The 12,613-nt window shown below is 59.3% G+C and overlaps 1 non-coding gene across 1 annotated transcript; it reads right to left on the reverse strand.

Annotated features, from left to right (window-relative positions):
• Positions 1-4,777: 4,777 nt before the first annotated feature.
• LOC131871108 (5S ribosomal RNA) lies at positions 4,778-4,896 on the reverse strand. The gene has a single exon (XR_009369386.1). It is a non-coding gene; the product is annotated as a 5S ribosomal RNA (ribosomal RNA).
• Positions 4,897-12,613: the final 7,717 nt, after the last annotated feature.

Raw genomic sequence — 12,613 nt, forward strand, 5'->3', positions numbered from 1 at the left:
CGAAGTTGGAAGTTGGGTTAATTGCCCGGGCGCGCACCTTCGCCAGGGTGGGCACCTTGGTGCGCAAACCTTGGCTGGGCTGCGCACCAGGGCGGGCTCAAGATGGCACCAGCATTCCCTTTTTCTCACTATCTTTCAAAACGGAAATTTTAAAATCTCGTTTTTTTTTTGCCTTTTATGGAAATTAGTGAAGGCATCGCATCAAAGGTGCGCACCTCGCTGCCCACCTTGGTGTGCTCCGAGGTGCCCACCACGGTGCGCAACGCCGGTGCGAACCCGGGAGCGCCCCGATGTGTGCTCCAAGGTGCGGCGTGCACGAAGTCGGACCCCGGTTTGCCCCGGGTGCGCACCTCGCGTGCACCTTGGTGCGCACACCTTGGCTGGGTTGCGCGGCCTGGTGGGCACCATGGTGCGCACCAAGGAGCGCTCCGAAGTGTGCTCCAAGGTGCGGCGTGCACGAAGTCGGAGCCCGGTTTGCCCCGGGTGCGCACCTTCGCCGCGGTGGGCACCATGGCGTGCACGAAGTCGGAGCCCGGTTTGCCCCGGGTGCGCACCTCGCGTGCACCTTCGCCGGGGTGGGCACCTCGGCTGGGTTGCGCGCCCTGGTGCGCACCAAGGAGCGCTCTGAAGTGTGCTCCAAGGTGCGGCGTGCACGAAGTCGGAGCCCGGTTTGCCCCGGGTGTGCACCTCGGGTGCGCACCTCGCGTGCACCTTCGCTGCGGTGGGCACCTTGGCTGGGTTGCGCGCCTTGGTGGGCACCATGCAGTGCACGAAGTCGGAGCCCGGATTGCCCCGGGCGCGCACCTCCGCCAGGGTGGGCACCTTGGTGCGCACAACTTGCCTGGGCTGCGCACCAGGAAGGGCTCAAGATGGCACCCGCGTTCCGTTTTTTTCACTATCTTTCAGAACGGAAATTTTAAAATCTCGTTTTTTTTTGCCTTTTCTGGAAATTAGTGAAGGCAGCGCATCAAAGGTGCGCAACGCTGGTGCGAACCTGGGAGCGCTCCGATGTGTGCTCCAAGGTGCGGCGTGCACGAAGTCGGACCCCGGTTTGCCCCGGGTGCGCACCTCGCGTGCACCTTGGTGCGCACACCTTGGCTGGGTTGCGCGCCCTGGTGGGCACCATGGTGCGCACCAAGGAGCGCTCCGAAGTGTGCTCCAAGGTGCGGCGTGCACGAAGTCGGAGCCCGGTTTGCCCCGGGTGCGCACCTCGCGTGCACCTTCGCCGCGGTGGGCACCATGGCGTGCACGAAGTCGGAGCCCGGTTTGCCCCGGGTGCGCACCTCGCGTGCACCTTCGCCGGGGTGGGCACCTTGGTGTGCAGACCTTGGCTGGGTTGCGCGCCCTGGTGGGCACCATGGTGCGCACCAAGGAGCGCTCCGAAGTGTGCTCCAAGGTGCGGCCTGCACGAAGTCGGAGCCCGGTTTGCCCCGGGTGTGCACCTCGGGTGGGCACCTTGGTGCGCATGCCTTGCCTGGGCTGCGCACCAGGGCGGGCTCAAGATGGCACCCGCGTTCCTTTTTTTTCACTATCTTTCAAAACGGAAATTTTAAAATCTCATTTTTTTTTGCCTTTTTCTGGAAATTAGTGAAGGCAGCGCATCAAAGGTGCGCACCTCGCTGCCCACCACGGTGCGCAACGCCGGTGGGCACCCGGGAGTGCTTCGAAGTGTGCTCCAAGGTGCTGCGTGCACGTTGTCGGAGCCCGGTTTGCCCCGGGTGCGCACCTCGCGTGCACCTTCGTCGGGGTGGGCACCTTGGCTGGGTTTGCCCCGGCTGCGCTCCGAAGCGGGGTTATTGGAGCGCCGCCTCTTTTTTTGTCGGAGCGTTTGGTGGGGTTTCTCGCATTGGCTCTTCCGAGGCCCGGTTGCCACCCTGGCGCGCACGAAGTCGGAAGTAGGGTTAATTGCCCGGGTGCGCACCTTTGCCAGGGTGGGCACCTTACCTGGGCTGCGCACCAGGGCGGGCTCAAGATGGCACGCGCGTTCCGTTTTTTTCACTATCTTTCAAAACGGAAATTTTAAAATCTCCTTTTTTTTTTGCCTTTTCTGGAAATTAGTGAAGGCAGCGCATCAAAGGTGCGCACCTCGCTGCCCACCTTGGTGTGCTCTGAGGTGCGCACCCGGGAGCGCTACGAAGTGTGCTCCAAGGTGCGGCGTGCACGTTGTCGGAGCCCGGTTTGCCCCGGGTGCGCACCTCGCCTGCACCTTGGCCGGGGTGGGCACCTTGGCTGGGTTTGCCCAGGGTGCGCTCCGAAGCGGGGTTACTGGAGCGCCCCCTCTTTTTTTGTCAGAGCGTTTGGTGGGGTTTCTCGCATTGGCTCTTCCCAGGCCCGGTTGTTGGGTGCGCTCCCACCCTGGCGCGCGCGAAGTTGGAAGTTGGATTAATTGCCCGGGCGCGCACCTTCGCCAGGGTGGGCACCTTGGTGCGCACACCTTGGCTGGGCTGCGCACCAGGGCGGGCTCAAGATGGCACCAGCATTCCCTTTTTCTCACTATCTTTCAAAACGGAAATTTTAAAATCTCGTTTTTTTTTTGCCTTTTATGGAAATTAGTGAAGGCATCGCATCAAAGGTGCGCACCTCGCTGCCCACCTTGGTGTGCTCCGAGGTGCCCACCACGGTGCGCAACGCCGGTGCGAACCCGGGAGCGCCCCGATGTGTGCTCCAAGGTGCGGCGTGCACGAAGTCGGACCCCGGTTTGCCCCGGGTGCGCACCTCGCGTGCACCTTGGTGCGCACACCTTGGCTGGGTTGCGCGGCCTGGTGGGCACCATGGTGCGCACCAAGGAGCGCTCCGAAGTGTGCTCCAAGGTGCGGCGTGCACGAAGTCGGAGCCCGGTTTGCCCCGGGTACGCACCTCGCGTGCACCTTCGCCGGGGTGGGCACCTCGGCTGGGTTGCGCGCCCTGGTGCGCACCAAGGAGCGCTCCGAAGTGTGCTCCAAGGTGCGGCGTGCACGAAGTCGGAGCCCGGTTTGCCCCGGGTGCGCACCTTCGCCGCGGTGCGCACCATGGCGTGCACGAAGTCGGAGCCCGGTTTGCCCCGGGTGCGCACCTCGCGTGCACCTTCGGCGGGGTTGCGCGCCCTGGTGGGAACCATGGTGCGCACCAAGGAGCGCTCCGAAGTGTGCTCCAAGGTGCGGCGTGCACGAAGTCGGAGCCCGGTTTGCCCCGGGTGCGCACCTCGCGTGCACCTTCGGCGGGGTTGCGCGCCCTGGTGGGCACCATGGTGCGCACCAAGGAGCGCTCCGAAGTGTGCTCCAAGGTGCGGCGTGCACGAAGTCGGAGCCCGGTTTGCCCCGGGTGCGCACCTCGCGTGCACCTTCGCCGCGGTGGGCACCATGGCGTGCACGAAGTCGGAGCCCGGTTTGCCCCGGGTGCGCACCTCGCGTGCACCTTCGCCGGGGTGGGCACCTCGGCTGGGTTGCGCGCCCTGGTGCGCACCAAGGAGCGCTCCGAAGTGTGCTCCAAGGTGCGGCGTGCACGAAGTCGGAGCCCGGTTTGCCCCGGGTGCGCACCTCGCGTGCACCTTCGCCAGGGTGGGCACCTCGGTGCGCACACCTTCTCAATGTTTTCTTGCCTTTTCTGGAAATTGGTGAAGGCAGCGCATCAAAGGTGCGCACCTCGGTGTGCTCCGAGGTGCGAACCCGAGAGCGCTCCGAGGTGCCCACGAAGTCGAAAGTCGGGTTAATTGCATTGTTTTCCCCGGGTGCGCTCCGAGGTGCGCAACATCGGCGCGCACCAAGGAGGGCTCCGAAGTGTGCTCCAAGGTGCGCACGATGGCGTGCACCTCTGGTGCGCACGATTCGGAGCTCGGTTTGACCGGGGTGCGCACACCTTGGCTGGGTTGCGCACCTTTTGTGCGCTCCAAGGTGCGCACGAAGTCGGAGCTCGGTTTGCCCCGGGTGCGCACCTTCGCCAGGGTGCGCACCTTGATGCGCACGCCTTGGCTGGGCTGCGCACCTTGGTGGGCGCCATGGTGCGCACCTTTCGTGCGCTCCAAGGTGCGCACGAAGTCGGAGCTCGGTTTGCCCCGGGTGCGCACCTTGGTGGGCGCCATGGTGCACTCCGAGGTGCCCAAGATTGGTGCGCACCAAGGAGCGCTCCGAAGTGCGCTCCAAGGTGCGCGCGAAGTCGAAAGTTGGGTTAATTGTCCGGTTTGCCTCGGGTGCGCACCTTGCGTGCACCTTCGCCAGGGTGGGCGCCTTGGTGCGCACACCTTGGCTGGGCTGCGCACACCTTGGCACCCGCGTTTCCTTCATTTTAAATTTTTTTTTTTTACAATCTCTCAAGTGGGAAATTCTATAATCTCAACTTTTTTTGCCTTTTCAGGAAACTTTTGAATGGAGCGCATCATTGGTGCGCTCCGAAGTGTGCTCCAAAGCTCTCTCCAGCTGCGTGCACCTGCCCCGGCCGCGCACCCGGCCCCGCCCAGCTTCGCTCACCTGTCCCGGGCGTCTGGTGCGGAACCTTAGAGTAAGAAACATCACCGTGCACCTTGGCCAACGTGCGCGACTCGACCGAGCGCGCACTGGCCGAGGTGCACACCGATTTCACCTGGGTGCGCGCGCAGCACCTCGGGCGCACCGGGGTGCGCGCACAACGCCCGGGTTGCACCGTGGCCTGTGTGCTCGGGGTGCCTCGGGTGCGCGCTCGGTGTCGCCCCCGCGCGCGCGGTAGTGCGGGCAGCGCACCCCGGCCCGGCCCGGCCCCGACGAGAACGCAAACGGGCAAAAGGTTTATTCAAATAGCATTGCGACGCCCGGCGAAAAACTAAAAAAGGGTGCAACACCGGGACTTCCCGGGAGGTCACCCATCCCAGTACTACTCCGGCCCAAGCGCGCTTAACTGCGGAGTTCTGATGGGATCCGGTGCACTAATGCTGGTATGATCGCACCCGTTATGAGCTTGTCGCAGTGTGTACTTAGCAAACCGCGACCCACGTGCGAATCCACCCCGGCCACCCACCCCCGTCGAGGTGCACACCCTCCCTCGCGAAGTGCGCCCCGTTCGCCAAGTGTGAGCCCTGCCCGGGTGCGCGCACCTTGCTAGGGCGTCGGGTGTGCACCCGGCCCGGCCTACGTGCGTGCACCTGGAGGGGGCGTCGTGTGCGTGCAGTGTCCCGTCTGCAACGCGGTGCCCACACACCACCTCGGGCGCAACGACCTGCGCTCACATGTGGGCCGAGTGCACCTTGGTGCATGTTCGGGGCGCCTCGGGTGCACGCTCGATCTTGCCCCGGTGCACCAAGGCGCTCGGTTTGCCCCGGGTGCGCACTTGGTGCAAGGTGGGCACCCAAAATAGGGATCAAGCACCAAAACACAAGTTTCGGGATGCAAAATGGGACCCAAGGACCACAAATGCGTTCCAAGACCCATGATGGGTCCACGAGAACAAAAATGTGTTCCGAGACTTAATAAACAAATATTGGGTTTTAGGAGAAGAAACATGCTCTGATGCCCAAAACGAGAATCGACCCCGAAAAGGCCACAGGCCAAAAGTGGGATGCGAGACAAAAAAAAATGGGACCCGAGGACCAAAATTGGGTTCCCAGGTCGAAGACAGGGCAACCGGACAAGAAACGACCTCTAAGGCTCGAAATGAGTCCCGACGACTAAAACTTGACAAGAAGCACCCATCAGGCACCCAACTCGACACCCATGGGATGCCGACCCACCCGGGCTTCCACCTAGCACACCTTGGCACCCACCCACCCTCGCACCCAACCTCGCACCCAACTTAGCACCTTTGAACCCACATTGGCACTCACCCTGACCCTGGCACCTTGGAACCCACATTGGCACTCACCTTGACCCTGGCACCCACCTTTGCACTCACCTTGGGACCCACCCTGGCTCCCACCTCGGCACCCACCCAGACACCCACCTTGGTTCCTTGGCACCCACCTTGGATCCTTGGCACCCACCCTGACACCCACCTTGGCACGCAACTTGGCTACTTGCCACCCACCTTGGCTCCTTGACGCCCACCCCGACAACCACCCCGTGACCTACCCTGGCTAGGGTTGGTGCACACCCACCCTGGTGCCCACCTTGGCACCCACCCTATGACCCACCTTGGCACGCACCTTAGTACCCACCCCGTTACCCACCCTAGGACCCACCCCGTGACCCACCTTGGCCAGGGTGGGTGCACCCACCCTGGTGCCCACCTTGGCACCCACCCATCCTAGCACCCAGCCTGTGACCGGGCTTGGAACCCAACCTTGCACCCGCACCCGTCTTGGCCAGTGTGGGTGCGCACCCATCCTGGCACCCACGTTGTGACACACCCTTTAACCCACGCACCCTAGCACCCACGTTGGCACCCACCTTGGAACCCAACCTAGCAACTTGGCACCCACCCCGTGACCCACCTTGGCATCCACCATAGCAGTCGCCGACTTGGCACCCACCTCGGCACCCACCTTGACACTTGTGGACCCACCTTGCCACTCACCCTAGCATCGACCCATCCTAGCACCCACCCTGGCACCTTTGCACCCTAGCACTCACCCATCCTAGCACCTAACCTGTGACCCACCTTGACACTCACCCTCGCACCCACCTTGGAACCCAACCTAGCACCCACCCACCCTGACACCAACCCTAGCACCTACCCACCCTTGCACCCACCCTGTGACCCATCTTGGCACCCACCCATCCTACCACTCAACCTATCACCCACCTTCTCACCCACCTTGGCATCCACCTTAGCACCCACCCACACTGGCACCTTGGCACCCACCTCGGGTAAGGTGGGTGCACACCCACCCTGGCACCCAATTTAGAACCCACCGAGCATGTTACCCACCTTGGCACCCACATTGCAGCCCACCCTAGTACCCACCCTATGACCCACATTGGCATCCACACCCTAGCACCCAGGCACCTCGACACCCGCCTTGACACCCACCCTAGCACTGAACCTGTGACCCACCTTGGAACTCACCCTAGAACCCACCCACCCTGTGAACCACCTTGGCATCCACCTTAGCACCCACCCACCTTGGCACCCACTCTAGCACTCACCCATCCTAACACCCAACTTGTTACCCACCTTGGCACCCGCCCTCGCGTCCACCTTGAAACCCACCCTAGCACCCACCCACGCAGGAGCCCACCTTGGCACCCAACCTAACACCCACGCATCCTGGCACCCAACTTGTGACCCACCTTGGAACCCACCCTAGTACCCACCTTTGAACCCACTATATCACCAACCCACCTTGGCACCCACCCTATGACCCTCTTTGGAATCCACCCTAGCACGCACCCACCCTGGCACCCACCATGGAGCGCACCCTAGCACCCACCCACCTCGGCACGCACCTCAACACCCACCTTGGTGTGCGCACTGCGCCAACCTCTCAAAGACCCTATGTGGTGCGCTCCAAAGTGTACACCTTTGGTGCGCTCCAAGGTGCGCACCTTTGGTGCACACCGAGGTGCACACCAAAGTGTGCACCGAGGTGAGCACCAAAGTGCACTCCAGGGTGCACACCAAGGCGTGCACCTTTGGTGCGGTCAATGCAAACGAATTCGGAAGTTGGGGTCGATGTCCTAATCGCTGCTGCAGACTACACGTATGAGAATCGGACAAATAGCTTTATATAGGGGAGGTGTTGCGTTTGATGGGTCGACTCCCCTGGTTGTGTGCACTGCACCAACTTCAAAGACCCTGTCTTGTTTAAGAAGTCAAAAGTTGGGGTGGATGTCCTAATCATTGCTGCAGTCTACGCATGTATGAGAATCAGACAAATAGCTTATATAGGGGAGGTGTTGCATTCGGTGGGTTGACTCCCCTGGTTGTGCGCACTGCGCCAACCTCAAAGACCCCGCATAGCAGAAGAAGTCGGAAGTCGGATTTTGGTGAGCACCAAGGCGTGCACCTTTGGTGCGGTCAACGCAGACGAATTCAGAAGTTGGGGTGGATGTCCTAATCGTTGTTGCAGGCTACACATGTATGAGAATCAGACAAATAGCTTATATAGGGGAGGTGTTGGGTTTGATGGGTCAACTCCCTTGGTTGTGCGCATTACGCCAACCTCAAAGACCTTGTTTTCGTTAAGAAGTCAAAAGTTGGGGTCAATGTCCTAATGGCTCCTGCAGGCTACACATGTATGAGAATCGGACAAATAGCTTATATAGGGGAGGTGTTGGGTTTGATGGGTCGACTCCCCTGGTTGTGCGCATTACGTCAACCTCAAAGACCTTGTTTTCGTTAAGAAGTCAAAAGTTGGGGTCGATGTCCTAATTGCTCCTGTAGACTACACATGTATGAGAATCAGACAAATAGCTTATATAGGGGAGGTGTTGGGTTTGATGGGTTGACTCCCCTAGTTGTTCGCATTACACCAACCTCAAAGACCTTGTTTTCGTTTAGAAGCCGAAAGTTGGGGTCGATGTCCTAATTGCTCCTGCAGGCTACGCATGTATGAGAATCAGACAAATAGCTTATATAGGGGAGGTGTTGGGTTTGATGGGTCGACTCCCCTGGTTGTGCGCATTGCGCCAACCTCAAAGACCCTGCATTGCGGATGAAGTCGAAAGTCAGAGTTTGGTGTGCTACAAGGTGTGGTCGAAGGTGCTCACCTAGGTGTGCACCTTTGGAGCACAGGAAAAGTGCCCTCCAAAAGTGCGCACCTTTGGAGTGCACAAAAGTGCCCTCCAAAAGTGCGCACCTTTGGAGCGCAGAAAAGTGCCCTCCAAAAAGTGCCCTCCAAAAGTGCGCACCTTTGGAGCGCAGAAAAGTGCCCTCCAAAAAGTGCCCTCCAAAAGTGCGCACCTTTGGAGCGCAGAAAAGTGCCCTCCAAAAAGTGCCCTCCAAAAGTGCGCACCTTTGGAGCGCAGAAAAGTGCCCTCCAAAAAGTGCCCTCCAAAAGTGCGCACCTTTGGAGCGCAGAAAAGTGCCCTCCAAAAAGTGCCCTCCAAAAGTGCGCACCTTTGGAGCGCAGAAAAGTGCCCTCCAAAAAGTGCCCTCCAAAAGTGCGCACCTTTGGAGCGCAGAAAAGTGCCCTCCAAAAAGTGCCCTCCAAAAGTGCGCACCTTTGGAGCGCAGAAAAGTGCCCTCCAAAAAGTGCCCTCCAAAAGTGCGCACCTTTGGAGCGCAGAAAAGTGCCCTCCAAAAAGTGCCCTCCAAAAGTGCGCACCTTTGGAGCGCAGAAAAGTGCCCTCCAAAAGTGCGCACTTTTGGTGCGCACCAAGGCGCTGGTTCGGTCGTTGCAGGCGAGTTCGGAAGTTGGGGTCGATGTCCTGAGCGGAGGTGCAAACTACACAGGTGTCGGAATCGGACAAATAGCTTATATAGGGGAGGTGTATGCTTCGATGGGTCGACTCCCCAGGTTAAGCGCACCGCGCCAACCTCAAAGACCCTACGGTATGGATGAAGTCGGAAGTTGGGTCCGATGACCGATTCGATTAGTAGGTATGCTCATGAGGTCGGAATTTGGGTCCGATGACCTGCCATGTGCAGGAAGGCGAATGTTGACACTGTGCGTTGCAAGGTGCACACCAAGGCGCTGGTGCGGTCTTTTTAGTCGAGTTCGGAAGTTGGGGTCGATGTCCTGATCGGAGGTGCAAGCTACACAGGTGTGGGAATCGGACAAATAGCTTATATAGGGGAGGTGTATGCTTCGTTGGGTCGACTCCCCGGGTTGAGCGCACCGCGCCAACCTCAAAGACCCTACGGTATGGATGAAGTCGGAAGTTGGGTCCGATGACCGATTCGATATGTAGGCATACTCGCGAGGTCGGAATTTGGGTCCGATGACCTGCCACGTGCAGGAAGGCGAATGTTGGCACTGTGCGTTGCAAGGTGCGCACCAAGGCGCTGGTTCGGTCGTTGGAGGCGAGTTCGGAAGTTGGGGTCGATGTCTTGATCGGAGGTGCAAACTACACAGGTGTGGGAATCGGACAAATAGCTTATATAGGGGAGGTGTATGCTTCGTTGGGTCGACTCCCCGGGTTGAGCGCACCGCGCCAACCTCAAAGACCCTACGGTATGGATGAAGTCGGAAGTTGGGTCCGATGACCGATTCGATATGTAGGCATACTCGCGAGGTCGGAATTTGGGTCCGATGACCTGCCATGTGCAGGAAGGCGAATGTTGGGACTGTGCGTCGCAAGGTGCGCACCAAGGCGCTGGTGCCGTCGTTGCAGTCGAGTTCGGAAGTTGGGGTCGATGTCCTGGTCAGAGGTGCAAACTACACAGGTGTGGGAATCGGACAAATAGCTTATATAGGGGAGGTGTATGCTTCGATGGGTCGACTCCCTGGGTTGAGCGCACCGCGCCAACCTCAAAGACCCTACAGTATGGATGAAGTCGGAAGTTGGGTCCGATGACCGATTCGATACGTAGGCATATTGGCGAGGTCTGAATTTGTGTCCGATGACCTGCCATGCGCAGGAAGGCGGAATTTGGGTCCGATGACCGAGTTGATGGCGTGCCATGCGCAGAAAGGCGGAATTTGGGTCCGATGACCGAGTTGATGTTGATGGCCCGCCATGCACAGGAAGGCGGAATTTGGGTCCGATGACCGATTTGAAGGCGTGCCATACGCAAAAAGGCGGAGTTTGGGTCCGATGACCGAGTTGATATTGATGGCCCGCCATGCGCAGGAAGGCGGAATTTGGGTCCGATGACCTGACATACGCATGGAGTCCGACTCGGGGGCCGATGTTCGATTCGATGACTTGCATTGTGGGTAAAGTCGGAAGTTGTGGTCTTTGACCCGATTCGATGACCAGACTTCGGCTGCTTGAGAATCGGACAAATAACTTATATAGGGGAGGTAGTGTTCTCGAGCATCCTCCCCCCGTGCCCGTTTATGTCGATTGATGCTGGTGCTCGACTGGTTGGAGCGCTCGGATGCAAAAATCTTGCACCAGGATTTATCGATTGTGATGGACACGGCAAGTCTCCTGATTGCTATGCAGGAGCTCATCGTGAATCTCTATGCGGCCTTGGTATGGACTCGACCTGCGGAATGGTTCGGCAATGGTAGTCGCTCCAACACGTCCTTGCAATGGCCACAGAGGTGATTCGACTAGAGCTCCAGTCTAGCTTTTGGGTTGCTTGGCGGACTGGTATAGCCGCGATCGAGTTCCGGCCATGAACGTTTTAGATAGCTCTTGGGCTTTCTGGGACGGAAGTCGGAAGTTTGGGCTGTTGTCCGATTTGATGACCATTCTTCGGATGTGTGAGAATCGGACAAATAACTTATATAGGGGACTGTGTTGTCTCACGCAGCCCCCTCCGTGCCCCTCTATCTCGACCGATGTTGGTGCTTGAAAGGGTTGGGATCGCTCGGATTTATAAACGTGCACCACCATTTGTCGAGTGTGAGGGACGCGGCAGGTCTCCTAAATGCTATGCGGGCGCTCTCTGAGAATCTCTATCCGGCCTCGACACAGACTAGTCTTGCTGAATGGTTTGGCACTGGTAGTCGATCCAACACGTCGTTGTTGTGGCCGCCTAGGCGATTCGATTCGAGCCCCCGTCTAGCTTTTGGGTTGCTTGGCGGATTTTGCCCTATCCGCAAGTGAGCTCGGTCCCTAAACGTTCGAGAAACCCGATTGCTATGCGCCGACTCTCTTTCTTGCGAGCCTCCATCTAGCTTTTGGGTCTCTACGGAACGGAAGTCGGAATCTGGGACCGTTGTTTGATTCGACGAGGCAGACTACGGTTGTGCGAGAATCGGACAAATAACTTATATAGGGGAGGTGTTGACTGGAGCATTCTCCCCCGTGCCCCTCTAACTCGACCAATGCTGGCGCTCGAACGGTGGTAGCGCTCGGATTTTCATTGAGCGCCAGCATTGGTCGATTTAGAGGGGCATGCGAGATTCCCGAATGCTATGCGAGGGCTCTAACGGAAATGTCTATTGGTTTCGGTATGGATGCAATTGCGAGTGGTTCGGCAAAGGTAGTCGTTCCGATGCGTCCATGTCGTGGCCAAATCGATAATTCGATTTGAGCCCTCGTATAGCATTTGGGTCTCTCGATGTGATTCCGCATTCCAGTCCCTTTGGGCACTGCTTGAGCCGCATCCCAGGGGGTTCCCTTCCCAATAATCTGCCTCGCAACCCGATTGCTATGCGGTGAGGCTCCTCGGCCGCCTCGGAACTATCTGTGTATCAGACGCATCGCGGGATAAGGGGTTGGCAACGGTAGTCGCCCCAAGCGCGTCCGATGCTTGGACCATTCCGAGGCGGCCCTGAAGCCTCTTCCGTCTAGCCGTTGGGTCCTTCTCGCCGCATCCCTCGCCTCGCACCCCGATTGCTATGCGGTGAGGCTCCTCGGCCGCCTCGGAACTATCTGTGTATCGGACGCGTCGCGGGATAAGGGGTTGTCACTGGTAGTCGCCCCAAGCGCGTCCGATGCTTGGACCATTCCGAGGCGGCCCTGAAGCCTCTTCCGTCTAGCCGTTGGGTCCTTCTCGCCGCATCCCTCGCCTCGCACCCCGATTGCTATGCGGTGAGGCTCCTCGGCCGCCTCGGAACTATCTGTGTATCGGACGCGTCGCGGGATAAGGGGTTGTCATTGGTAGTCGCCCCAAGCGCGTCCGATGCTTGGACCATTCCGAGGCGGCCCTGAAGCCTCTTCGGTCTAGCCGT

The sequence above is a fragment of the Cryptomeria japonica genome, unplaced genomic scaffold, assembly GCF_030272615.1.
Source record: "Cryptomeria japonica unplaced genomic scaffold, Sugi_1.0 HiC_scaffold_371, whole genome shotgun sequence".
Taxonomy (NCBI): domain Eukaryota; kingdom Viridiplantae; phylum Streptophyta; class Pinopsida; order Cupressales; family Cupressaceae; genus Cryptomeria; species Cryptomeria japonica.